The following is a 14909-nucleotide window of genomic DNA, read 5'->3' as shown; positions in this document are numbered from 1 at the left end:
AAAACGTGGACCATTGGTAGATCTCGAGTACCGGTTTGGCTACCCCTGCTCTAGATGAAACCAGGGGTCCAGTTTATGAGAAATGCCGGGCTTCCACGTGGAGAGCCCATTGGGTGCAACTGCTCAGTACAAGAGTAAGAAGTGCTAAAAAAGAAAAATAATTAACTGGGCTTATAGGTGACTGCACCAGTTCAATGTTCTACTCACTTATTAACATAAAGTAATCACATGTATGGATAAGCCATCGGTAGGTCATCTGCTGCAAAGAACATTAGCATTCTCTGATTGGCTAAAAATGATGTGCCCCACAGGCAAGAGTGAAATGAAGATAGTGAAAAGCTTTGTTTCTTGTATCACATCTGTTTTTACTTCAAACACCTTTGAAATAAAATCTGGAAATCAACAACTTCAATCATATTAGAAAATCGTCCTGAGTTAATCATATTTTTAAATGGAAACTAAATAGTCATATTGCGCTTCCAAGCATACAGTATTTCTATGTATTCTACATACAGTACATACCACTGGAATATGCAGTGATTTAAAATATCTACATTTCAATTAAATATCTTCTATTATAGTCGGAAATGTTCCCCATTGTCACATTTGGGTGAATTACAGTAATGGTGTCATTTATCTTATCTTTAAGCAGTCTATAGCTCTGGACTTTCTTATATAATTTATGATTTGCTACCACACACTGATACTTTCAGTTAATCACCCTGAGAGATAATGTGAACGCATAATATATTGAAAGCAGTTAGAGTGATTAAGAGGGCAAGTTTTAAGAATATACGGTAGACCCCTAAAATCAAAGCCTATAATTCCTGTTTTTTCCAACTGCTGGTGCACCCAAAAGGATTTCACTTTTACCTTTCTAGTATTATATGCTATCATGATAAATGAAATGATGTGCATACATCTAAAGGTATAGGTATATCATTTATATTTGATGTATTTTACATTTTTTCATTGCTATGTGTATTTACATTGTATTATACCATGGTATTAGATTCTGCTATGTTCTATTAGTCTTATTGATAACTAAACAGATGAACTTGGTGTGTGTGATTCTGCTGCAATATAATAAATGGGATGACACTTAGCCGCCTTAGAGAAAAGTCTCATAATCAGAGACAAAATGTGTCATTTGTTCCTTATTAAGGGGTTATCACCCCGCAGAGTGATTTTCCCGCCAGCATGCGAATGGATGTTTAACATAAACATCCATTGGCAGTGGGGACAAAATCATTCAATGGTCGCCAACCAATGAATGATTCTGCAAGCACTTACAGATCTAAGACACCTCCCTGGTGTCTTAGATCTGCGGCATCCCTGTACGGGAAGCGAGCGGGCATCCACTGATGTCAGCTGCCCGCCTTCCCCCGCACCCATGTCACAGGTGAAATTCCATGGGAATGCTGGGCATTCCCCATGGGCGCTAACCCTCGCCACCGCCCCAATCCCCCTGCCCACACTGGTAGGTGCAAATAAGCCAGAGAATAAGCAAGTATACAACTCACAAATGTAATAGGGTGCGATTTTTTGTTAACATTACTGAGATCTGTGCACGGTTCTGTCCAGAAAAATATACAAAAGTAAAAATAAAAAATAAAATCTAGGATAACCAGCCCTGGGCTGAAAGAACTAGTCCTGGTTTCAGAAATTCTGGGGACAAAAATCCTAGGGGACCCCAGGATTTCTAAAACCAGCACCAGGCTCAAAGGCCAGTCCTGGTTACCAAAATACGAGGGACAAAATGACTAGAGCTCCCCTGTATTTTAGCAACAAGCACTGGGCCCAAACAGCCAGCAGGGTATTGACACAGCCAGTGGAAACATTTTATGCAAGTTCCCCTGGCCAAAACATTAATCCCTGTGGCTAGTCAGCCCAGGCAGGAACCCTGGAGGAGTGGGGACCCTCCAATAAAGGGGTCCCCTCCCTACAGAGTAAACCCTGCCTGGGCTAAAGACGGGTATGTCCCCGGTACCCCAGGGCTGTGGGTACCTGTCTGATTGTTTAAGTGAATTGTATAAAACTATTGTGTAATGTTGTGGAACTACAAGTTGCAACAAGCCTATATGGCATGCAGGGACTTGGAGAACCACAAGTCCCAGCATGCTGGGCATTAAATGGCCCGCTGGTACTTGTAGTTCTACAACATTACAAATAGTTAAAGAAAACATGGACACATAAGAAAAGTATTACTTTATTTCATAATACAGCCACTCACACATATATACCTATGGATTAGCTCGAGGGCCTGAACTCTTGTCCAAGTAGAATCCAACGAGGTATCTGTGGAAGGAAATGATACTTACCCACTGCCTCTGGTAAACAACGATCCGCTTTTTCCGGGAGTGGAGATTTACCGAGCCTGCTCCTGATTGGCTGGTGGGCAGACATAACCCCCTGTTTGTGGGAGGTGCCGAGAATGTAAACATCTTCTCTGCTCGTGTTCTGGTGGTATGTGCAGGCGCAGAAGCGAACCGTTGTTCAACGGAGGCAGTGGGTAAGTATCATTTCCTTCCACAGGTACCCCTATTGGATTCTATTTGGACAAGAGGACTGGCCCTCAAGGGAATCCAATTAACTATTTGTAATGTTGTTGAGGAACTACATGTACCAGTTGGCTCTTAATGTCCCACATGCTGGGACTTATGGTTCTCCAAGTCACTGCATGCGATGCAGGCTTGCTGGGACTTGTAATTCCACAAAATTACACAATAGATTTATTCTATTTTTTTCACTTAAACAATCAGCCCAATGGCCACCATCCTGAGGCTGTGGCATTACCCCGCTGGCTGTTTGGGCCAGGTGCTGGTTGCTCATGGTTGGGGAGGTACACATACCCAACAGTAGTGCATTGTAAGTCCTACTTTATATTGTTCCACTCATGGTGGGTAAGGTGCACATACCCAACAGTAGTGATTTGTATGTCCTACTTTATACTGTTCTACTCATGGTGGGGGAGGTGCACATACCCACAGTAGTGCATTTAGCATTGACTATGTGTTTTCAGCTGAACAAATTCTCAATGATTTCTGTTAATATATTAACAGAATCAGCCCAAAGGTTAACTCTGATCAAACATCTATAAGACTGGTACAATCATGTTTACTCGTGTTACTGTAATGTTATGTGTTTTCTATTTATTTGATTTTACAGTATATAATATGTGTGATTATTTGATAATGTGACTATTTGTTATTTGAAAATAATGTTATTTTCCTGCGTCAAAATAACAAATAAGAATTTTATATCCAAGAAAAGCAACATGATTTATTTAAAACCTAAAATTATTAATATGCATCAACACATAATTCATCATCTGTTCCATATTCTGTGAAAAGCTTTAAGTGGCCACATTTTCAAAGATGTGACATCAGCAGATGCTTTCATAACATATTACCATTAGCAGAAGTACATAAAGGCTTTGGCAAAGCAAAAACGTGTAAAGAGAAAGCATTCCACTCACTTTAACACATAGCTGGTTACATGTTAGGAAACATCCATATTTCAATCACCATTTTCAGCAATGTGGTATGGGTTCTAAAGGGCTAAAATATGGCTGGGAAAATTCTGTAATATTAGGCGTAAATGTAATGACAGGAAAACAAATAACATTATGGGGCATATTCAAATGTTCATTTGCGCCCAATCTCCTGACTAAACCTCGCCAGGCCATATTTAAATGATAGTTTTTATTGCACATATTGCACTCATAATGCTCAGGTTTAGACACGCATATTGGCTAAATCTGATAAAACTAATGGGCGCAACGTAAACAGTCCCGTTTGAGAACCCAAAGGGGTGACTGAGACACTCCTACGGAACACAAAGATGGAGCGCCTCTCCGCCGGCGCCCTCGAGATCCCCTCTCCACAGGAGAGATGATATCATGCGGGTACAAGTGCTGTGTGAGAGGCGCTCACTTGACAGGAGGTTAGAAGTTGCAGCGCTGGCCTGCCACGGAGAAGTCAGCGTAAGACGGCACGCGATGCCACCCTGAAACTAAACAAGTAGCCTGATAATGTAAGGCGGCTAGGCAGCTGGCAAGCTGCCAGAATTCAAACAGTCGCTACGCTACTAGCGTAGCTTAAGGCAGTCTGGCAAGCTGCCAATATTCAAGCTACAGCGTCTTGTGCTGCCGCCGTGAAACTTAACAAGTACCTAAGAAAAGTATAACTTTATTTCATAATACATACATACATATGGATTAGCTCGAGGGCCTGAACTCTTGTCCAAGTAGAATCCAAAGAGGTATCTGTGGAAGGAAACTATACTTACCCACTGCCTCCGGTGAACAATGATCCGCTTCTTCCAGAAGTGGAGATTTACAGAGCTTGATCCTGATTGGCTGGTGGGCAGACATAACTCCCTGTTTGTGGGAGGAGCCGAGAATGTAAACATCTTCTCTGCTCATGTTCTGGTGGTATGTGCATCTATAATAGGCAGATTCGCATCTATAATAGGCAGTCTTTAATATGCCAAATATGCCAGGTGGACAGTCATTAACTGGTATTGTGATGTTAACGTATAAGTTGGTGAATAAGTAAAGTGCCACAAATAACCACTGCGGAACAGGGCTCATGATACTCACAGCAGGGGTCCCAAGTGCGATGTTTGTTCTGATGTTAGAACTGGAAGGTGAGCAAACTGCCTCCCTCTTACCCCATCTATCAGATGGAAGTTTAGATGGGGCAAGACTTTGCCCCACCTGCAGTGCACATGGTCCTGTCCATTAAAGAAGGAGTTTGCTTTTGCGAGTGAACCAGAATCAGGCCCTCTGCTATAAGCTCTGTTTCATGCCTTAACCAGTGTAACAGTAAGCAGGGCTGTACCTTCACTTATTAATAAACCACACCACTGGTTAAGCCACTGGACTTGTTATTGGGTCGCATACAGTTCCGCTGGGGTGTACATTAGTCTATCAAACCACAGCTGTTCACACATATTTCCAACACTTTGCTCTGACAATCTACTTCCTGGCCATACAGTGGGTTTTCTGCATTAGCCGCGGGTCTCGCTGTTTTGGAGAATTCTCACCGTCCTGTGACGGCGAGGATTTCCCCAGAACATTGAATAGGGCGAGCGGCTGGCGAGGGGGTTAAACAGAGAGGATCTCTGGTTTTCTGCAATCCTCGCTGTTTAACCCCCTCGCCGGCCGCATTGAATACTACCCACTATGTGTTTGATAAAGTCAGTGGCATAAGTTTATCCCAGTTGCCTGGACGCAGGATAAAAGTTGGAATCCACCCACCACCCCACCCAAATAAAGATAAATATTCCAAAATACATTTCTTCCATTACATCACCTTATGGTAGGTAGATTACCATTTTTTCTAAATTACATATTTCTTAGAAGTCACACCCAGAATTACAACCCAGGACCTGCCTCACTGGAGGCTGACATCCAACTGATAGAGCCTTTTGCTCCTGCATACTAAGCCTGCAGATTCCAACTATATGAAGCTACATACAGCAAGAATTTAGAATAGTTAGAATTCTAATGCTTCTTATGCAGGAGCAAATATATCAATCAGTAAGGTGACAACTTCTAGTACAATAGGAAAGGGGTTCTAATACCAGGTGTCAAAAGTGCAAACATTTTTATAATAAAGATGGTATGTGCAGGCACTAGAGGAGGAGCTGGCACAGACGCGATAGCCCCAGTTAGTTGAGTAGTGGAGGAGCGGAGCCCCCTTCATAGCAGGAGCCCTTACAAGCAGCCTGATCTATTCTGGTCATCATCTCCCTGATCCCCACTCCCACACTATAACTAATTAAGATGAAACTGTACAGTGAAGGATTTGTGTTCCTTTTGATTTCTAGAGAAAACCATGTAATTAGTAAAAATTACAAAATTGGATTCGGCATGAAAAGCCGGCAGTCGGGATCCCGGCGTTCAAAATCCCGACGCCGGAATCCCGAACGCCGAAATCCCGACAAGGGGGGGACGTGGATCCCCCCCCCCCCTTGCGGGTCTCGCTGCGCTCGCCACGCAGCGGGCCCGGTGCCTCGCTACGCTCAGCACACTAATTTATTCTCCCTCCGAGGGTGTCGTGGACACCCAAAGAGGGAGAAAGTGTCGGGATTTCGGCATTCAGGATTCCGGCGTCGGGATTTTGAACGCCGGGATCCCGACCGCCGGGATTTATACTGCATCCCCAAATATTAGGTTGTCTACATAGTATAACTAATGTATGAACTAAAATTATTCTTTAAAGAAAATAAAAGATAGGTACTGTAAGTATAAGTAATTAACAACCAATTTTTTACAATTAATTGTAACAGTAAACATTTATAACAATTATAAACACTTGCAGCTAATGCATCTTTAACAGTGTTTAAGCATCAATCTGATGTAATATTAAACAATGAGTTTATCTTCAGTATCTTTTGCAAGCTCTTTAAAATGCAAATTATCCCAGCTGTAGGCCTTTTGAATACACAGGGATGTAAACCACATATTTTCCAATTGATTAAAAACATCATATGACTCACAAAATATAACAAACAGTGTTTTAAATACTCCCTTACATGTTTTTGGTACATGTATTTATACTTTAATATTTAGCTATTAATTTGCCTATTTGCATATATATATATATATATATATATATATATATATATATATATATATATATATATATACTATACAGCAATGAAGACAGCGTCAATGACCGGTCACCACCTCTAGATAGAGGTGGGACATGATCAATGATCCTGTATCGCAAGGAGGTGAGCGGATGCCTCGCCTCGACAAAATGCCTGGCCACAGGAAAATCACTATGACCCGCAGCTAACCGATGCGCTGCTGATCTCTCTTTAAAAGCACGATCGGACGCCACTATATTGGGAAAACCGATCGTGCTTTTAAAGAGAGAGCAGCAGCGCATCGGTCCAATATTAAGATTGGCTTAGCTGCGGGTCATAGTGATTTTCCTGTGGCCAGGCATTTTGTCGAGGCGAGGCATCCGCTCACCTCCTTGCGATACAGGATCATTGATCATGTCCCACCTCTATCTAGAGGTGGTGACCGGTCATTGATGCTTGTACGCTTGGAAAGCAGGTGGATCTTTTGCCTCGACACTTTGTCACCCCGGGGCTTAAATGAGAACCTTGGACTTGCCCATTTTTTATAATTCTGTGTTATGTATGCAGTAACGCTATATACTATGCCCTATAGAGTTCAGCTTTGATATGTTAGGTACTCCGTAATTAGAGTCCTTCCGTTCATCTGCCCATATTGAGCCCAGTGCTTGGCAGATGGCGCTTCATAGTTCAGTCTTATTGCACTATATTATGCACTTTACTTGCCAGATCTCTTTGATTGCTGTAATTTTTCACCGGGTTATGCTTTTAAGCTGTGTACTGTATGTATTATGTATTGTAACGCGTTGCCATAGCAACTTTTAACTGTTTTGTCATTTGTCGGTTTTAGTACACGTGACACCCTCCGTGCATCCCTGCGTCGCGTGTGACTGAGATGACGTCACTGACACGCACCCGTCTGCGCCACGCCGGGCGGCATAAGCGGTTACAGGGGTATTTAGGTGAGTTATCATTGTATGTCATTTGTTCTTCACTAGCACCTTGATAAAGGGACAACACCGTCCCGAAACGTTGGTATACCTACCTGCTGTCTTGTCGTTTGTTCGAGTGCCGCCGCCAACATACACTATATATATATATATATATATATATGCACATGTAGTGAAACAATCAATTTATTGATATTTATTGATTGTTTCACTACATCATTAAATCCGAGAGTGCCGCCTGATTTCCAAACCCTGCATTGGGACCTAAGGGTCCATTCTGGAAGGCACCGGGTCAGCACTTATTTGGACCTGCCACTGGGAGTGCCGGCCAACACACAAGCATATATATGCACATGGAGACCCAAACCTTTAAGCGTAGCCACTCCAACGGAAGGGACCGTTACCAGTCCTACTGCACCGCCGAAGGCTTCTATGGATCAGGACATGCTGTCTGGAGGCCATGCCCAATGCGTTTCGTCGCTTGTTTGGACTTTGTCAGACACACCCTGATGAAGTCCAAACAAGTGATAAACCGCGTTGGACGTGGCCTCCAGACAGCGTGTCCTGATCCATAAAAGCCTTCAGTGGTGCAGTAGGACTGGTCCCGTTCCCTTCCATTGGCGTGGCTACGTTGTGGATTTGAGCTGGCAAGCAGTTAAATTTTAACCTCTATGTATGTGAGCTTTTTTACATCACTAAAATCTTTGTGATATTATTGCTCATTGTGCGCTTTCTTCCCCAACTTTGCATATATATATGGATACATCTATCCATATATATATGCATATACATCTCGATCTAGGCATAGATCAAGAAAAGCATAGGACCTAAAACTCCGCCTTGCCGAACTCCAACTGACAGAGGTAGTGAAAAGGAGGTAGAGTCAGAGAAGCGAACACTGAAAGAGTGCTCAGATAGGTAAGATGAGAACCAGAGGAGGGCTGTATCATTAAGACCTAGGAAGTGTAGTGTTTGTATGAAAAGAGTGTGATCACCAGTGTCAAATGCTGCAGAAAGCTCTAAAAGAATGAGTAGTGAGTAATGGCCTAAATATTTGATATTGTCATTTTATTGTACCGTATCTACTGAATAAGTGCAGAATTGACCTTTGATTGCATTAACCCACCTTTTCTCCTAAACTGAACCGCTAGGTAGACTAAAATGTATCAAAGTAAATTATATTCTATTGTTTTCTTTTAAGTTTTATTTATCCATCAAAGTACTTGGTGGTCTGTAATTGGTCAGTAATTGCATTACGTTTGCTATACCCATAAAAGCCACATTTGAAACCAAATATGACTGATATAAAACACAGATTTAAGTGACCTGAATGACAACATTTCAATTGCCCCAGAAAGTACTAACATCAAGAGTAGAATTATAATGAGTATGTTTCCATGTGACATACATACATGTGAGATCCCCAGGACTCCCCAATCCAACATGTTACTGTTTATGCTTTTGGGAAGGAGATGTCATCTTGGGAGTTATTCATAGAGCTCCTGTCACTTTCTTTTCTAATCTCATAAATCTGCTTAAGGAAAAATGATTCCTTTGAGCTCATTATTTACTGTATGTCTAGGGCAATTATACATTGAAAATAAATAATATAAGACAAATATTAATGTGGACATAGTTACTGTAGTCTATGCGCAAAACATATTTTTAAATAATATATTTATCAGGAACCAGCATTTAGAAATATCTGTCTCTATATCACATATCACTTTTTTTTTGTATTTAAATTGTATATTTTATATTTTAATTGATTTATTTGAAACCCCTTAACAATGATCAAATATATTTATAGTACAAATATTGTCACTGGTGTCTAATACTTGGTAGAAGCATCTTACAGCAAAGTCACAGGTGAAAGTCTATTTGGCAATCTATAGCAACCTTGGCATGACTCTTCAATGTTGCAATTTTCACCTATTTTTCTTTGCAATATTAAAAAACAATACCTAGCAGTAATGCTGGGTAAATCTAGGCTCCCTGGACTTAGAGAGGTAATCGATAAAATTGTTCATGTTGACCAGACGGGTTTTAGGAAAGGGAAATCAACTGCTATAAACGTCCGTCGACTGTTTTCTTATTTACAGACAGGTAAAATTATGTGCCTGGAGACTGCCTTGGCCTCTTTCGATACAAACAAGGCCTTTGACTCCCTTGAGTGGCCATATTTGAGGACCACTCTGGAGGCATTTGGCTTTGGAACATGCTTCATTTAAAGGATCCTGTTGATTTATCATAACCCATGTGCACAAATTACTATTAATGGATTTGTTTCGGATTCATTCCCTATATACCGCGGGACGAGACAGGGCTGCCCTCTCTCCCCCACGCTATTCGCTCTGGCCATAGAGCCAGTCGCGTGCAAACTGAGAAATATACTAGGTCGGAGTGGATTGGGTGGAGGGGCGGATAGCCTTGTCTCATTATACGCGGATGATTTACTGGTGGGAATGGCAAATTACAAGCAGGACCTCCCTTTAGTGTTGCAAACTCTCCATGAATTTGGGCTATATTCAGGGTTAACTATAAATAGCAGTAAATCTCATTTATTAATTGATGAAATGGATATCGGGTCGATGGTGGAATCCAACGAGGCAATAGATATCCCTAGGGCAGAAAGATTTGATTATTTGGGGGTGGTAATCTCTAAAGATACATTTGATTACGTAAAATATAACATCGATCCAGTAATTGATTCAATTAGATCTAAATGTAAGAACTGGCTTAAACTACCACTAACGGTGATAGGTAGGGTAAACCTCATTAAAATGATGGTTTTACCAAAATTACTTTATCTACTGCAACATTCCCCCGTATATATCCCTGACACGATATTTAGGAAAATTAATGGGATAATAACCTCCTTTATATGGAGAAACAAAAGCCTGAGAGTTAAATTAACCACACTGATGAGACCAAGAGATCTCGGTGGGCTCGCCCTCCCAAACTTCAAATTGTACTACCTTGCAACGCAGTTGGTACATCTCCGAGACTGGGTTGTAGACCCGTGTCAATTGGCAGAATTAACAAACCTAATAAAAAAGACCATTCCGGGCCATTCCCCAATACAAGCTATCTTGACGAATAAATGCTGTAAGAAATACCCCCCGATTCTCAACCAAGCCATTCAAATCTGGAAATGGATTTCCAAGGTAATTGGCTATATTGATACCGACCCTGAAACAAATCTCTCCTCCTTAAACACCTTTAAAAATCTTAAAAAATATCAGGGAATGGCAGCCTGGTCGCAGTTTGGAATAAGAACCGTAGGCCATGTAGTTGCGCAAAAAGGGGTTAAATCATTTGCCCAATTGCAAACGGAATTCGAAATACCGAATAGTATGTTTTTTCGTTTTCTGCAGCTTAGAAGCGCTATTGAGGATCATTTGCAGGTATCATCCTCTAACATAAAAGATCATCCAGTAAAAATATTCCTCAGGAATATGGGACCATCTAAAGGAGTATCCAAATGCTATAAGTATATTTCATCTTCACTGCTAACTACTGGCCTGTGTGATCTTATGACAAAATGGACCAGGGAAATCCCTGATCTAACACCAGAAGACTGGGACAGGGCACTCGCTATACCCAACTTAGCAACTACTTCACTAAGGATCCAGCAGATCCAATTTAATATTCTGCACCATACATATTTAACGCCGACTAAAATCAAAAAGTTTGCAAGGGATAAAGGCGACTCTTGTCCTAAATGTAGGGCTGTAGGATGTGATTTTTGGCATTTAATTTGGCAGTGCACATTTCTGCAAAAATTCTGGAAGGAATTTGCGAATATTTTGATTAATATGGGTATCCCTCGAAGGGAAATATGTCCCAAGGCGTTAATACTGCGAGTATGGTCTGGGTCGGGGCTGTCGCCTGACTTAAGGCAGTTGGCCATTAACCTTGGCTCACTTGCCAAGACCTGCATTGCCAGACTTTGGATGGCAGAAAAGGCACCTGACATTAAGGAATGGGTTAATATGGTTAATCACACTTTTGAACACGAGAGAGACGCTTTCCTCTCTAGAAATAATATAGGCAGATTTCACTCAATTTGGGAGAAATGGTATTACTCCCCATATTCTAAAAGAGTTTCGGTTTCTAATTGTTAAAACTGATGAATTTACACTATGTTTAAAATATGCACTAACACTCAAAATAAGTTCTAGTAACATATATGAAGTATATAATAAAGTCACGAATGCTCGATAGGTTTAAATACTAAGATAAATAACTGATAAATTCACGTAAAATACACACTATGTTTAAAATCATCATTCGATATTTAAAGCAACTTTTAGTAACACAAGTAAAATTAAATTAAAGTCACCATTGCACAATAGATTTAAAAATTTAACAAATAATTAATGGGATTCAATTGTCTGGACGGATCCGATACGTAATCCCGGCGGTCGGGATCCCGGCGGTCAGAATCCCGACCGCCGAAATCCCGACATGGGGTGGACGTGGATCGCCCCCCCTTGCGGGCTCGCTGCGCTCGCCACGCAGCAGGCCCGGTGCCTCGCTACGCTCGGCACGCTATTTTATTCTCCCTCTATGGGTGTCGTGGACACCCACGGAGGGAGAAAGTTTCGGGATTTCGGCGGTCGGGATTCCAGTGTCGGGATTCTGAACGCCGGGATCCCGACCGCTGGCAAATTGACCGCATCCCATCTGGACATATGCACCCAAATAGAAGAGTGACATAAACCATAGGGGTTCAGGGTTGAGAGGTAGGGTGAGGGAGGATCTATGGGTTTCTATGGGTATCAGTGAGACTAAAAGTGTAGGATTGTCCAAGTGATATTGGGGGGCAACGATTTAGAGGGGCAGAATAACAACTCACCAAATGTTGTATGTATGCTGTGTATTATATGTATTTCCTATGGGTTTAGATTGACCTGCGTATTAACCGGCTCGTTTTTTTTTTGTATGTATGTATTTTTATTATTTTTTAGCCTTTTTTATTTTTATGTATGTGTAAATGTATTGTATTGTGTATATGTATTTTGTATACCTAAAATCAAATAAAGAGATATTTAAAAAAAAATCTAGGCTCCCTGGGAAGCAGACATTATCACATTACTTCCATATGAGGAATGGAGAAAATGTCTGAAGGTTGGCCATGGCAGGGCATAAACTTCACAATGCAATCTTAGAAGACATACTAGGGGATTTGTCTTAGTCAGACCTCCTGTTGGTGTACAAACAACAAAAGATGATTCCCGAACCAGTCTATTAGATTTCTAATAAGACCAATCCTATCTCCTCCAATATGAATGTTTTATGGGATGATTCCCCTTGATTTTTCGAAAAGGAGGTGCTATCTACTACTTAGACAGAGACACACATTTTTAACAAGAAAAAAGTAAGTATAACGTAGGTGCACTGAATGTCAAAAATATATTTTCTTAAGATTTAACTTTTATTTGTATTTATTAAAATCTGTGAAATATTTAAAATATATGAGAAAAGTAAAGAAAAAGAAATATAGAGTTTCAAATATGAATGACCGCTGCTCCCCCGTCTAGGCTTTAGTTTGTCCCTGTATGTTTCCTATATGTTTTATTCTCACACTTTCTCCCTGTATTCAGTGTCAGGAAGATTTGCTATTTCGTGCTTTAATGTAGCGAACTCTTATGCTGATACACTTTGTGTCAGGATTTGTGTTACACTGTGAGTATATAATCACATGTGTTTATTCCTGGTTGCCACTCGGGCTGAGGATATTTTTTCTCTCAATTGTTCAATAAATCCTCTCTCCTAACTTTTCGTGTGAGAAGTTCAATTATTTGATTAATGTGTATGTTTAAATATTATACAGCTGAAATTCTTCACTGTGGCAAACAGACAATAATAATAAGAAACCTCTTATCAAAGCTCATGCATTCAACAGGCATAGGTTTTATTATGACAGACAGACATCATGGGTGAGATTTAATAGGATGTGAGATTCAGAAAGTGAGAGATTTGGGAAGAAATCGCCAGTTTTTTTAAAGCGGCAATCATTTACACTTCAGAATCAAACTGGTGTTGCAGTGTAAATGATTGCCACTTTAAAAAAACAGGAGATTTCTTCCCAAATCTCTCACTTTCTGAATCTCTCATCCTATTAAATCTCACCCCATGTTTATTCACACGCCAAGCACCGTCTATTGACATATCGGGGGAAATATACTAAAGGAAATTCGTAAAAAATAGGTGTATTTGTATCCAGAAATACACTTATTTTTGACATTTACTATCCCGAAAATATGGCAATTCGTATTCGTATTGATAGCACATCAATACGACTACGAATTGCCATATTTTCGGGATAGTAAATGTAAAAAATAAGTGTATTTCTGGATACAAATACACCTATTTTTTTACAAATTTCCTTTAGTAAATTTCCCCCATCACTTCTGGTTTCAGAGTGTATAATCGTTGAGCTATATCTACAATGACCGCAGCTCCCCATCTTAATGTTTCCTAATATGTGTAATATGTTGATCCTATGAAATGTGATGTGATGTGTGACATATAGTCAGCTGTTAGAGAAGCGGCTGGGCAGAATAGATAGGAGAGGCGTGGTTGTACCTTGCGGCTGATACTAGCCAACTCACAGCCTCCGTACAGCCCGTGACACACGGCGCCGCTAAGGCAGTTAGAACAGACAGCGGCGGCATGAGTGTACTTGCTGGCTGACAGCAGTCAACTCCTTGCGGCTGATACTAGCCGACTCACAGCCTCCGTACAGCCCGTGACACATGGCACTGCTTAGGCAGTTAGAACAGACAGCGGCGGCATGAGTGTACTTGCTGGCTGACAGCAGCCAACTCATAGCCACCGCACGCCCGATATATACGGACACTGCTTTGGCATACATTAACCTGCATTAAGCCACCACTGACTATCCGAACGCAGTGGCGGAGGATAGCTCACAATAACCAGACACATAACGACACCACAGAACCTGAAGCCCTTAACATAGTGACATTTAGTCACAAGTATAGCGGGCGCAAACAGTGTATGTGGAATAGTGTCAGCGGCATAAAAGTCTACACAGCCGCAGTACTGTATGTTAAGCCAAAATGCCAATTAGATAAATATTGTCCTGTGATTGTATGAGCTGGGATAGATAACTATTCACCACATAGTATCATAACCAGATATAGCTCAACGATTATATACTCTGAAACCAGAAGTGATATGTCAATAGACGGTGCTTGGCGTGTGAATAAACATGATGTCTGCTCCTGTTGGTGTACTCTGGGCAGTATTTTGATATGTGCTTTCCACTGGATGGATTTGGAAGAAAACTTTACAGAGTGTAAACATCGGATCCCAGAAGACATTCTAAGTGGT

The 14909-nt window shown here is 41.1% G+C and overlaps 1 long non-coding RNA gene across 2 annotated transcripts in view; it reads left to right on the top strand.

Moving 5' to 3' along the window:
* LOC146031218 (uncharacterized) overlaps positions 1–14909 on the top strand; it is a 292751-nt gene that overhangs the window by 189609 nt on the left and 88233 nt on the right. For both annotated transcript variants that reach the window (XR_014456700.1, XR_014456694.1), the window contains exon 3: positions 7448–7559. This is a non-coding gene — a long non-coding RNA (uncharacterized LOC146031218). The remainder of the gene's footprint in view (positions 1–7447; positions 7560–14909) is intronic.

The sequence above is a fragment of the Crinia signifera genome, chromosome 1, assembly GCF_055691185.1.
Source record: "Crinia signifera chromosome 1, ASM5569118v1, whole genome shotgun sequence".
NCBI classification, from domain to species: Eukaryota; Metazoa; Chordata; class Amphibia; order Anura; family Myobatrachidae; genus Crinia; species Crinia signifera.
This window is presented reverse-complemented; position numbering and strand designations above follow the sequence as displayed.